General features: G+C 41.7%; 1 protein-coding gene across 3 annotated transcripts in view; it reads right to left on the bottom strand.

Annotated features, from left to right (window-relative positions):
• Positions 1-13,640, bottom strand: part of LOC149156822 (protein SIEL-like) — a 281,782-nt gene that overhangs the window by 88,121 nt on the left and 180,021 nt on the right. The window lies entirely within an intron of this gene.

Genomic DNA, 13,640 nt, shown 5'->3' with positions numbered 1-13,640 from the left:
TTGGCAACATAAAGTTGCATGCTTATATTGATGTTGATTGGGCAGGAAACATTATGGACAGAAAAAGCACTTCAAGATGTTGTTTCAGTTTGGGATCTGCCATGATCTCTTGGATGAGCAAGAAACAAAAATCAGTTGATGTCAATTCTGCAAACACTGAGTATATTGTTGCTAGCTTAGCTAGTTGTGAAGTTGTCTAGTTAAGAAAACTCTTTGGAGGGTTATTTGAACAAGTCTTGAATACTATAATGATATTTTGTGATAATATGAGTGGGATCCTATTGTCCGAGAATCTTGTATTTCATGGTAGATCCAAGCACATTGAAATCAGATATCATTTCATTTGAGACATGGTACAGAGAGGAGCAGTGAGACTCCACCATATTCAAATCGATGAGTAGATTGTTGATACACTTACCAAAGCACTGTCCAAGAAGAAATTTCTAGTCTTCAGAGATATGCTTGGATTAAGGGATTTACCTCTTCGAGGTTTGGGACCCAGTTGATCAAGCACACTGAGATGTGTTCTCTTCCCCCTTGGTTGAGCTCCCTAGGATGACGAATTGAGCTAGTGAGCTCCTAGGGATGAGGGGCCTCCAATCAGGAGTATGCCCCAGTCATGCATCTTGTTTCCCACCCATCTGGCCAATGGGTGTTGGCTACTTGAGATCGGATGGTGATCCTTACTAGTCATGGTAAGTTGTATCTCACCCAAGTTCAAAGATGTTGATTTTCTTGAAGAGCATAGATGTTGGTGTTCTTGAACAACATGGATTCCTAGCCTTTGAGCTAAGTTATTGTGGATTCTTAACCTTTATTTGGTTGAGCTTGGATTCAGGGTGGTAGCAGTAGCTCCCCTACCATGAGTACTCTTCTTTAGATTCGAGAATGTTCAGCATGAGTCATGATGATTTGACAGGTACAGCAGTTTTGGCTTTATTGATGGAAATTCCTCCCTAGTTGAGAGGGAGTGTTGAATTTTTGGGCAACTAGGGAGAAATTTCCCTAGAAATCACTTTATGTGATTAACCCCTTTCACCCTTGAAGCAAATTATTTCTCAAGAGCAAAGTATTTTTCATAAGAGCAAAAGTTATTTCAAAAATATTTTATAGAGCAATTAGACATGTGCAAAATAAAATCACTTAAGTGATTCAATTAGACATGTGCAAAATAAAATCACTTAAGTTATCTAATTCGAACGAATCACTCTAGGAGCTTCCAAAACACTTAATTCAAGGAAGCGATTTTTCCTCAAAAATTTATATATATTGAAGAGAAGCCTTCATTTGCAATACATCGAGTTCTCTCTCTCTCACTTTGGTGATCTAGCTCTCGCATTGATGATCAATCCCTTGCATCAGTAATTTATCTCTCTTATTATCAGTAGTAGATCTGTTGCAGATTCGCAGAACTCTTATCATCACTGGAAGATCTCTTATTATTAATAGCAGATCTATTGCAGATCCCTTATCATCATTGGCAGATCTCTTATTATCAGTAGCAGATCTCTTATTATCAGTAGCAGATCTATTGCAGATTTGCAAATCTCTTATCATCATTGGCAAATTTATTATCTGGCAGATCTAATGTTTGGCAGATCTATTGTTTGGCAGATCTATTATCTGGCAGATCTTTTGTTTGGCAAATCTATTATCTAGCAGATCTAATGTTTGGCCGATATATTATCTGGTAGATCTATTGTTTGGCAGATCTATTGACAGATCTCAAAGCTCTCGTTCATCTCTCGCACCAGTGGTTTCTGCTTTTGTTATTTGCTATTGCTAATGCTCTCTCTCCAGAGAAGTATTATTGCAGTTGGTATTTCTCTCACACCAAAAGTATTTAGCTCTTGTATCTCAAAGCTCTTGTTCATCTCTCGCACCAGTGGTTTCTGCTTTTGTTATTTGCTATTGTTAATGCTCTCTCTCCAGAGAAGTATTATTGTAGTTGGTATTTCTCTCACACCAGAAGTATTTAGCTCTTGTATTGATCTCGCTCCAGAGATATTCTATTCTTGATATTGCTTTCGCACTAGAGTTTGATTGTTGGTATATTGCCCTCACTTCCATAGCATTTTGATCGTGCATTTGGATAATATTGCTCTCAGTATTTAGCTCCCGTACTTGTGCACTTTGTTCACGCACTTGTGTCTACTGCTCTTGTTTTGGAAGCCTTTGGAGCCTTGTGGTGGTATTTTGAAGTTTTCATATTAAAAAGGGTTGTTACTACTGTTATTTGTAAAAGGGGTTTTATACTTTGACTATATATCTCTGCTGAATATTTGAAAACGATCTAATAGGAGAGCATTTTAAAAAGGGTTTCCCCCATAGTGGGGTTTTTCCCTGGTCTTGGACCAAATCCTGTGTCTTGTTGTGGGTTTTTCCCTAGTCTTGGACCAAATCCTGTGTCTTGTTGTTCATTGACTGTCTTCTATGGTTTATGATCTCAAAAATTAAATTTTAAATCTGCAAAATTTAACAAGACTTATCTCCCAAGTTGAGAGGGCACTGGATGAAGGAAAGTGTATATCCTCCACAAAGTTGAGAGGCAAGACATGATTATTTGCTTCATATGTCATGCAGTCGTACGTCTTGTAAAGGACATAACGAAAGAATGAGATCGAAGAATGGCTAAAGCACTGCTAATGGTTATTCGTGTTTGATAAGTCGTGAACAAGACTTGGTTGTTTTTTAGAAGTTGCCAGGGCTGATTTTAGTGTTGCTTGAGAAGATTGGAAAAGGAAGCTTTTGTCAAGATTTTTTTGGATATTGTGATGACCTAAGCAGCATCAGAATAGTTGAGGACCCCAGATTTTATGCTAGCATATTGATAGAAAGAACCAATCTATTGGAAGTTTGATACTAGTTGGGGTCATGGAGCTATAGTATGTTCGAATGGATGAACAAGTAGTTGAAGTGTTGATCTCTCCCTGAGAAGTTTGAATATTTGATAAGCATGCTTGGATTGATTTCATTGAGGCGGAGATATGAGTACCTTAGGCTGCATGCCTGTATGATGGTACTTGATAGGACATCTTGGCCTAGTTGGTATTGAGATCTCAGTTATAGTTTGGCCTTGATGATGTTTAGATCCTGGTGTGGGAGGGTATCTTGATCTTGATGGTATGGAGCTTTGTTTTAGTGTTGATATCTTGACCTTGATGATACCTAGATCCCTGTGAGGGTTGGTGTCTTGGTATGGAGGCCTAGATAGTATCTATATCCAGTTGGATTGATACCAAGGTTATAGCATGATGGTACCTATAGTGGCAAGTTGCCTTGATGACACCTTAGTCCTTATTGAGTTAGTGTCTTGGCAGGTAGCCTTGATGACACTTGATTAATACCTTGGCAGTTTTTGGCCTTGATAGTATCTAGCATTAGATATGATGTTGTAATCTTCTTGGAACACCTCAAATTGACGTCATCCTTGTATCTACTATCAGTTGAACAATTATAAAAACCTCCCTAGTTAAGAGGGAGTGTTGAAAATGTAACTAGTATCAGTCTTCATAATTGTTTTCTAGCATATCATGTTGTAATTCATATCATGATGTAACTAGCATCGATCTTCATATCATGATGTAATTCTTATGTATTGATCAAGAAAGAAAATGTAAAAGAAAAGTTATTTATAAAGCATGGGTTTCATGCTTATGTCATTTGGTCAATAGGTCAAGCATCCATTGTATGCTTCTAGGTCTTTGCCTTAAGTCTTGGTCATTGTAATTATGTAAAAGACCCTTTTAGGCTCTTGTATTAAAGAAAAGAAAATTATTTTTGTAATTATAAGAGTCTAAAGGGCTCCATCAGTCAAGACAGCCAGCCCTGCTCATGTCAGCCTAGAGAGGGCTATTTGAGCCACTTGGACAGCTATACAAAAGAGGATACACAACTTCATTTGGATCAAGAGAAAGTACGAGTTTTCTATCTGATCTGCGGCCAAGACTATAGGTGCGAAGAGGGCTAGAAGAGCTGACAATAAAGGAGAAATCTGAAGCATAAAAATCTCTGTTATTTCTTCTTTGACAGTATATATATATGCAAGAAGTTTCAGATCCAAGGTTACAAAGAAGAGTTGCAGAACTGTAAGGCTAGGAGAGCCTCATCTTGAAGAATATCTACTCCATTTGTGTGGGAAGGCAGGCTGGTCGACTTGATGGGAGCCCTGCTCTAAAGTTTGGTCTTGGAAATCTCCCTTGAAGTTGATAAGAAGAGAAGTTCTTTTGGGTTTTCCCCTGTTGGAGGGGCTTTCCCCTACCATGGAGCCTATATTCTGTGTTCATGTGATCTTTATTGTGTTTGGCATTTATTTGATGAAGAGAACATTAACATAATCAAGTTAAAAGGAACCTAAATCACAAGTAAATGTCAAAGAAAGAAAATGATAAGTTAAATATGCTGCCCTAATCAGTTTTCCAACAATAGGGCTACTAGAGAAGGCCTAAATCTGATATATCTCAAGTGCATTCGTCAAGAGGAGGGAAAGTCTCAGGTGCCGCAGACCTAAGGTGCCAAGCCAAGCGTGGAACAAGCACAAGGATGGTTCTGTCTCCCTAGATCTGGTTTGGCCATGAAGGAGGAACTGTAGGCTGAGCTTGGAGGAGAAGATCTGTGCATAAGATGGTGTGAAACCCTCACAAGATCAGGCCGCAGATATGGAGATCCTTAGAATAGGGCCGAGACCCTGCAACCTGTGATTAGGAGAGGCATAAGCTCTGTCTTAGAAGGTCGAGATCCCTGATCTATTGCAGAAGTGCAGCCACACAAGCTAAAGGTCCAGCGCATAGGGTTTGTGAGACGGGTTTTGCACAGGTACAAGGAGTTTTGGAGGCTGAGTTTAGGGTACACCTGTAGATGGAACAGGTATCCTAAAAGAGGCTGAAGGACTCATGGTCTATGCACAAGAACAGTGGCATAAAACGTACAGCAAGACATTTGAAATAAGGTGTGCCTAATCTGGTTCCTCATGTTGATTGAATGCAAGGCTAAGTCACCTGACACGGGGATTCGGGATTCATAGGATACGGAGATTCGAGTGTCGGATTCGGACACGTTGACCCCCCAGAACAGGACACGTAGGATTCGTTATATATTATTTTATTAAAAATATATATATATATATATATATATAGATTTAAGAAAAAAAAAAAAAAATATATATATATATATATATTAAAAATTAGATATTTCTTACACAAATTCTAATTAATGATACAAATTCATTGATTTCAAACATAGATCTTCATCTATAGCATGCATAGTACATACAAAATTCAAATACATGTCAGTGGTCACATAAATCATGATTCATAAATGAAAGACAACTTACAACTACAAGATAGTAAGATAAACACACTGACCGCAGTAGTTTTCTCATTAAGTCATCAAATCAAAATGTGTTACATAGGTAGTGTTGGTGCAATGCCAATGGCAAATAGAAATAGAAAATATAAAACAACTACAGGTATACAAGCCTCAAGGCAATAGGTAGCCCATGACTCATGAGTCATCAATCCTCAGAGTCATCATCAGAATCAGCATCAATGTCCTCATCATCATGGTCACCACTGCTCTCCTCTGCATCCTCCTCCTCCCCTGTATCCATAGTCGCCTCTGCATCTGCTGGTGTGGAGGATGACCCCTCTAAAATATCACCATTATCAAATCTAACAGGCTCTAGCACTGGATCATTGAGATCCATGTTGGCCAATGCCAACTCAACACTGCTGTCTAGACCCATATCATCAGGAAAGACATCCCACATCTTTGTCTTTACCTTCAACCACTCTTCCCACAGCTCAAAGTATGCAAAACTGAAAGAGAAATATGGTAAAACACATAAGGAACAATGCCTTTTTAAGAGTGCGGGTTTCAATTTAGGGGATTCGAATCCCAGAATCGAGACACATTGTGTCCTAACGGGATTCATATGAATCCCGTTAGGACACGACGTGTCCCCTTTTGGGATTCGAATCCCCAGCGAATCGTGTCCGATTCGCAGGATTCGGACATGTGGCCCCTATATAACGAATCCGGTTACTTAGATGCAAGGAGATGGAGGAGCCGTCCTAAAGGTTTAGGACAGAAATTGTTTGAGCCCTAGCTAGGGCTTCCTTCCAAGAATACACTGCCCCAGGTTGGGTCTGTCCAAGAGGTTAAATAACTCGGTCATATATGTTCATGAGTAGAAGGGTCGAGACCCTAGTTATGGTGTTGACACGTGTTTATCCCTACATGAGGGCCGCAGACCTGAGTGTATTTGTGCAAGGGTTTCTAGGTGTCAACAAATCCCAAAGAGGGTCGTGAGTACCCTAACTCATGCACATAAGTATGACTGAGTTGGACAAAAGTTTAAGCAGTTGTTGGCGTGGATAAAGGAAGGCTAGAGAAGGCATATAATGAAGTATTGGAGGTCAGTTTGAGAGTTTGGAACAGCAATATGATTGAAGCCCTATATCAATCCAAGGACTGACTGTATGTGGGCAGATTCAGGCCCTAAGAATAGTGATAGAAGAGGCCCACGTGTCACAGAAGTAGGGCAATTTTGTGTGCCCTAGGTGCAGCATTCTGGAGCATCCAGAATCACTTCAAGTGGCCAGTGCAGGAAGTGCGAGCATCTGATATGTCAGAGAGGTAGGGCATTTTTGGAGGCCCTAGGACCACCAATCCGATGTGACAACATTGTTCACAAGTGGGCAGACCTGGAAGAGAGAGCATTATTCACAAACGAAGTTGTGAACAGTGATCTTCATATGCAGGATGCAATGTTTGAAGACCTCAAGTACAGGATTATGAAAGGAGCCATGGATTGTTAGAAGGCAGGTTGTTGGAGCCCTAGTTCAGAAATTGCAGATGGACAGACTTCAGTGAAAAGTAGGCTATTCTAGAAGACCTAATGATCAGTCATCCTAATGGAGCAGGAGGGCTACTAGTGGGCAAATCGATGAGCCAAAGTTCAGTGACACAAAAGGAGTTGTGATCATTGATAGTGGCTGGCTGGAGTGATCAGCAGTTGGGAGGCAAGCAGACCCGCCGAATGTGTTCAGGGCATGTGGATTGAAAGGGCTGTGGGGCGCCACATAATAAAGTAGATCAAGTGTGCCTTGTTCAAGGTAGATTGGTGGTCAAAGTGACTGACACCAAGCCCTAATTGTGTCCTTGTATCAGGGTTGTATGTAAGGGCCAAGATCCTTGGTACAGGAGCCCTAAGACTGTTGTATTCTAGTTTGTAATATAACATGTAGTGGGTTTGAAAAGTTAAAAATTGTCATGTGCACTAGTTGATTCACTAATGTGTGTAGATTTCGCTATGCAAAGTAGTATTGTTGTGGCATTTGAGTTTGTTTGTGTTAAAATTGGCAACTAGGGCCAAACTCCATGTGGGTCACCTCATTTATGGCAGCTGATATTTTTACTAGATTCCTCTTGTCAAGAGGTGTATGATCGATCTAAAGATCATCCAATTCCGACAAGTATTTATGGAGATATGAATTTATTTGTAATTACTTGACAAATTGTCAAGGTCGGCCAACAACTAAATGTGTGGCACAAATCATATAAATACAAGTGAGATTGATTCATTTCAAATCATCTCATCATCTCTCATTCTTCTCTCTCTCCTTATATGATTGGGTATACACAAGCAAGAGGATCTCTCACACGTGGGAAGCAAGAAGACGCACACTGAAAGAGGACGCAGAAATTGTTGACTGCATTGACCGAGTTTGATTGAGGCAGCTGACCAAGCGTTGACTCATCAAGGATGCGGTTTTGGTGTGGCTGCCTCTCCTAGGCAGGCCGCAGATTTTGGCACAAAAAATCGAGGCAATCCGTCCACAGGTTTGACTAGCGTTGGCTGCCCTAGTTTTGGGCAACATGTTGACTTCAGTCAACAGCAGTTTGACTGTGTTTTTGGGGCTATTCAAGGGTTGTTTCTTCAGGCTGTTCAAGGGCTAGTTGATTGACCAAGCATATTGGAAGTCAATTTCAACTCGTTTGACCAAGTTTGACTTTGCTGATCTAGGTTTGTTGTTGCTGATATAAAATTACAGAATTCTGATTTTGTACTATCTCTCTCTGTTGAACTATTGAAGATAAAAGAAGATTTGATCAAAGGGTTTCCCCGCATTGGGGTTTGTCCCTGGCTGGCCACCGCATCTTGTGCCTCTTGTCTTGGCTTGTTTTATGTTAATCGTTTAATGTTCTATATGCGCTTTACTTAATGTATATGTGATTGCTAATCTGTGGCTAATAAGAAGAAAAGAAGTAAACTCCTCTAAGCATAGAACATACCATAATTTAACATGGTATCAAAGCTGAGGTGAAAACAAAGCCCAAGCAAGAGCAAGAGCAATTACCAAAGAGAAGGTTGGCAAGGCTATCCTAAAAACTTCATGGGATCCTCAACACTCTTCCTCGCCGAAGACAAGCTCCATGAGAAGTCTGACTATCACGGATGGAAGATGTCTCTCGATCCGACTTTAGAAGATCAGGAAGTGTTGGACCATGTGAGAGGCAATATTGTTGTGCCTCCATCAAATGCATCCATTGCTGCCAAAAGCAAGTGGTCCAAGGGAGAAGTCAAAGCAAGGAAGATCATCCGGGACTATCGTCAAGCGCCTAGTGGCCTATGTTTCCGAGCTGACAACCTCCAAGGAAATCTACAATAGACTGGTGAGTTTAATTAAAGTTAATGATGCAAATCAAGTTTTGTTCCTTAGAAATAAGCTGAAGGAAATTAAGAAGGGCAAAGATGAGAGTATGCAAGCATATTTCTTAAGGATCACCGAGATCAAGAATGATCTCCTATCTATTGGGGAAGTAGTTCCTGACAGGGAAATGACTATCACAACTCTTGGAGGACTGCCACCTGAATGGTATATATTCAAGACTACTCTTCTCAACAATAATGTCATCCCAGGATTTGAGGAATTGATGGCTAGATGTATTCAAGAAGAGACAAGGATGGAAGAGCAAGAAATGCCCGCACTTAAAGGCCATCCCTCTGCCTTTTCTTCTCATGCTAAAAGAAGAAACAATTCTGGGGCTAAATCCAAAGGAAAGGCTGGACCAAAGGGTGGAAGAAAAGGTCGATGTTACAATTGCAACAAAATGGGCCACTATGCGAGGGAGCACCCTGATAAAAGGGATTCACACCATGGCGATGACCAAAACCACTCTCAAGGCAATCAAAGGAATGGCAGGTCCAATGGCAAAGGTAAAAGAAATGCTGGAAATCAAGGAAGAGGACAACTCTTCAAGAAGGCAAGAAACTCTATGTATGAATCTAACATTGTTAACAATAAGCAAGATGAATATTGTCTACCAACGGCCCTCTCTACTACTGCTCCCCCGGACACTTTGGGAAATTGGCTTATTGATAGTGGTGCCTCAAGGCACTTCACTGGTTTCAAAGAAGCTCTCTCTAATCTGATAGAGAAGGAGACCAACTTGGAAATTGTTCTTGGGGACAACGCAAAATATCCCATGAAAAGCGTAGGGAATGTCACTCTTCAATTGAATTAGGGTAATACAATTCATTTGCAAGAAGTCCTCTGTGTACTTGATCTCAAAAAGAAATTGGTGTCCATTTCGGCAATGGAAGACAAAAGCTACAAGCTAACCTTCATCGATGGCAAGGTAAGTGTATGGAAAAATAATTTTAAAGAAGCTTTCACTATTGGGTTTCGAGTCGATTCATTATATCAGGTCGGAGGAAGTCCGTTGGGTGTCATGTCTTGTGACACATCACTTCAGTCCGAACTATGGCATTGGAGGTTTGTTCACCTTCCTTGTAAAGCTCTACCTAATGCAAGACAAATGGTGTATGTCCAGGATGTGCCAAAGGGAAGCTCAAAAGGGGACCATTCCCCTCAAGCCAAAGCAAGACCTCCAATATATTGCAGTTGGTTCACTCAGACATATCTGGTATGATGCCTGTGAACTCCTTGGGAGGATATTTATATTACCTCACTTTTACAGATGACTATTCTCGCAAGACTTGGATATATTTCTTGAAAAAGAAGGATGAAGTGTTCACTTGGTTTCGTCACTTCAAAGCCTATATCGAGAATCAAATGGAAAAGAAAATCAAAATCTTAAGGACTGATAATGGGACTGAGTATGAATCCAATGAGTTCCATGGCTTTTGCAAAGAAGCTAGCATTAAGAGAGAGACTACAACACCGTATACTCCTTAGCAGAATGGTGTGGCGCAAAGGAAGAATCGTACGATTGTGGAAGTTGTTCGTGCTATGCTTCACGATCAAAGACTTCTGAAGTATCTATGGGCTGAAGCTGTGAATATGTGCAAAACCGATGCCCTCATCAAGCATTGGGTTCCAAGACTCTCGAAGAGATGTTCACTGGTAAGAAACCTGACGTATCTCATTTTAGAATTTTTGGAAGTCCGGTATATTTTCATGTGCCTAAGGAAAAGAGGAATAAATTGGGTGCATCTGGAAAGAAAGGAATCTTCGTGGGCTATAGCGAAAACACTAAGGGCTATAGAATCTATGTGGCTGGTCAAAGGGAAATCGAGATTAGCCATGATGTCACCTTTGACGAAGATATGGCTCTTAACAAAGTTGACAATCTTCCTACTCAAAAGGGATCTAAAGAAGTTGACACCAGGGAACCAAAGAAAAAGGAAGATGAGACGATGCTCGATCTGGAAGAACCTATGGATCCTATTGATCCCCCTCCGCAAGAGCCTTCCTCTTCTAGGAAGAGGCCTTCATGGCTTAGGGGGACACTTGATGATGTTGAAGGGCACATAGCACCCAGGGGAACCTTCCGAGAAAGTAAGAAGCCGACCAGGTATCAAGGATACTTGACCATCATGAGCACGATCATCCAAAATGAGCCTTCGTCATTCGCAGAAGTTGTCAAGCATCAAGTATGGAAGGATGCTATGACTAAGGAATATGAGTCCATCATGAAAAACGATGTCTGGGATGTGGTCCCCAGACCCCAAGACAAAGCAGTTGTCACTTCAAAATGGCTTTACAAGATAAAGCATGCAGTTGATGGAAGTGCGGAAAAGTATAAGGCTCATTTTGTCACTCATGGCTTCTCTCAAAAGGAAGGTATAGGCTATGACGAGATATTTGCACCTGTTGCCCGATATACCACCATCCACTCGATCATAACCCTTGCTGCTTCGCAAGGATGGAACCTACATCAGATGGATGTCAAGATCGCGTTCTTGCATGGTTCGATCAAAGAAGAGGTCTATGTGGAGCAACCCAAAGGATTTGAGATTCATGATCGAGAATCTCATGTATGCAGGTTGAAAAATGCCCTCTATGGGCTAAAGTAAGCACCCCGAGCATGGTATGAGAGGACCGATAGCTACTTGATGAAGCTGGGATTCACTAGGAGTGAAGCCGACCCACTTTAAGGTTGAAGATGACAATCCTCTCATACTGGTGTTGTACGTTGACGACCTCTTTCTAACAGGTGTAGATCCTCTCATTCACAAATGTAAGAGGGAGTTGGCTTCTAAATTTGAAATGAAGGACCTAGGATTGATGCATTATTTCCTAGGACTAGAAGTTTGGCAGAAGCCTGGGGAGATTTTCCTATCTCAAGGAAAATATGTAGTGAAGATATTGGAGAGATTCGGTATGGTGGACTGCAAGCCCGCGACTACCCAGATGGAGCTTGACTTCAAGAAGTTAAGTGGTAGTGCTGCTGGACCCGTTTTACGAAATACTACAAAGTATCGTCAACTCAGCAGAGCATTGATGTTCTTGGTGAACTCTTGGCCGGATATATGTTTTGCAACAACACGTTGAGTCAACATATGGTTGAGTCTCACCACTCACATTGGATTGGTGCCAAGAATCTATTGAGATATCTTCGTGGCACAATCACTCATGGGTTGAGATACACCGCTGGAGATGTGAGACTGCATGGATATACCGATGTTGATTGGGCAGGCAATGTGGTGGATCGAAAGAGCACTTCCGGGTACTGTTTCTCTTTGGGATCCGCTTCGATATCTTGGATGAGCAGGAAGCAGACGTCGGTGGATTTGAGCACCGCCGAGGCAGAGTATATTGCTGCTATTATGGCCTCTTGTGAGGCAATCTGGTTGCGAAATCTCTTCAGTGAGTTGTTTGGATTTACATTGGATACCACCGTGATCTTGTGTGACAACCAGAGCGGAATTCATTTATCGGAGAATCTCGTATTTCATGATCGCTCCAAGCATACCGATATCAGGTACCACTATATTCGGGATATGGTGCAGCGGAGAGAAATAAGGCTCCAGCATGTCGGTACAGATGAACAAGTTGCTGACATTTTGACGAAGCCCCTGGGAAAGATCAAATTTTTTACTTTCCGAGAACGACTTGGTGTCGTTCAGAGACCCTCTTATGAGGGTGGAGTATGATGTATTGAGCTCTGGGAGCTCCAAGGGGGGCGTGGGGTACTTCTTGGAGCGACATGTGACCACAGGGTGACTCACCATCCCCTGGTGGTGCACTATGTACAGGGTGAAAGGTTCAACCTTCCCTTGTGACACCCCGTGGCAACTGTAGGACGGGATGATTAGTTCTCCTGTGGGCCAGGATGATTCGTTCTCCGTGGCCACTGTTGGACAGGATGATTCGTTCTCCTGTGGACAAGATGATTAGTTCTCTATGGCGACTGTTGGACAGGATGATTCGTTCTCCTGTGGACAGGATGATTAGTTCTCCTGTCAAGGCATCCTACCCATGCAGTGTGGGACTCATGGGAAGTACCTCTCATCTGATCAATGAGTAGGGAAATGGGGTTAGGGACCATTAGTAGTACTATCGATGGACGCATCGTTGTATCTACTGTACTCCCTATGCTAGGATGACCTCCATTGATATGGGATCAATAATATTAATCTAAGATCAGTGAGAGTGGTATGACACACTCTAAGACTGACTTCGGGTCAGTGGAGGATGGTATGATACATCCTCGATCATTTCTTCTTCTTCATAGTTCAAGGAGAGTAGAGCAGAGCAAAGCAGGGCCAAGCAGTGCAAGGCAGTGCATTTGATGGTTGGGATAGTAGCGACAGTCAAACGGATTGCAGATGAAGTTCTCCTTAGTTGAGAGGGAGTGTTAAAATTGGCAACTAGGGCCAAACTCCATGTGGGTCACCTCATTTATGGCAGCTGATATTTTTCCTAGATTCCTCTTGTCAAGAGGTGTAGGATTGATCTAAATATCATCCGATTCCGACAAGTATTTATGAAGATATGAATTTATTTGTAATTACCTGACAAATTGTCAAGGTCGCCCAGCGACTAAATGTGTGGCACAAATCATATAAATACAAGTGAGATTGATTCATTTCAAATCATCTCATCATTTCTTATTCTTCTCTCTCTCCTTGTATGATTGGGTATAGACAAGGAAGAGGATCTCTCACACGTGGGAAGCAAGAAGACGCAAGCTGAAACAGGATGCAGAAATTGTTCACTGCGTTGACCGAGACAGCTGAAGGCATCTTTGACCTATGCTGACCAAGCGTTGACTCATCAAGGGTGCAGTTTTGGTGTGGCTGCCTCTCCTAGGCAGGCGACAGTTTTTGGCACAAAGATCGAGGCAATCCGTCCACAGGTTTAACCAGCGTTGACTGCCCTAGTTTTGGG

The sequence above is a fragment of the Pinus tabuliformis genome, chromosome 9 (assembly GCF_031772625.1).
Source record: "Pinus tabuliformis cultivar Carrire ecotype Pingquan chromosome 9, CPIR1, whole genome shotgun sequence".
NCBI classification, from domain to species: domain Eukaryota; kingdom Viridiplantae; phylum Streptophyta; class Pinopsida; order Pinales; family Pinaceae; genus Pinus; species Pinus tabuliformis.
Note: the sequence above shows the minus strand (reverse complement) of the source record. Positions and strands in the feature narration are given on the sequence as shown.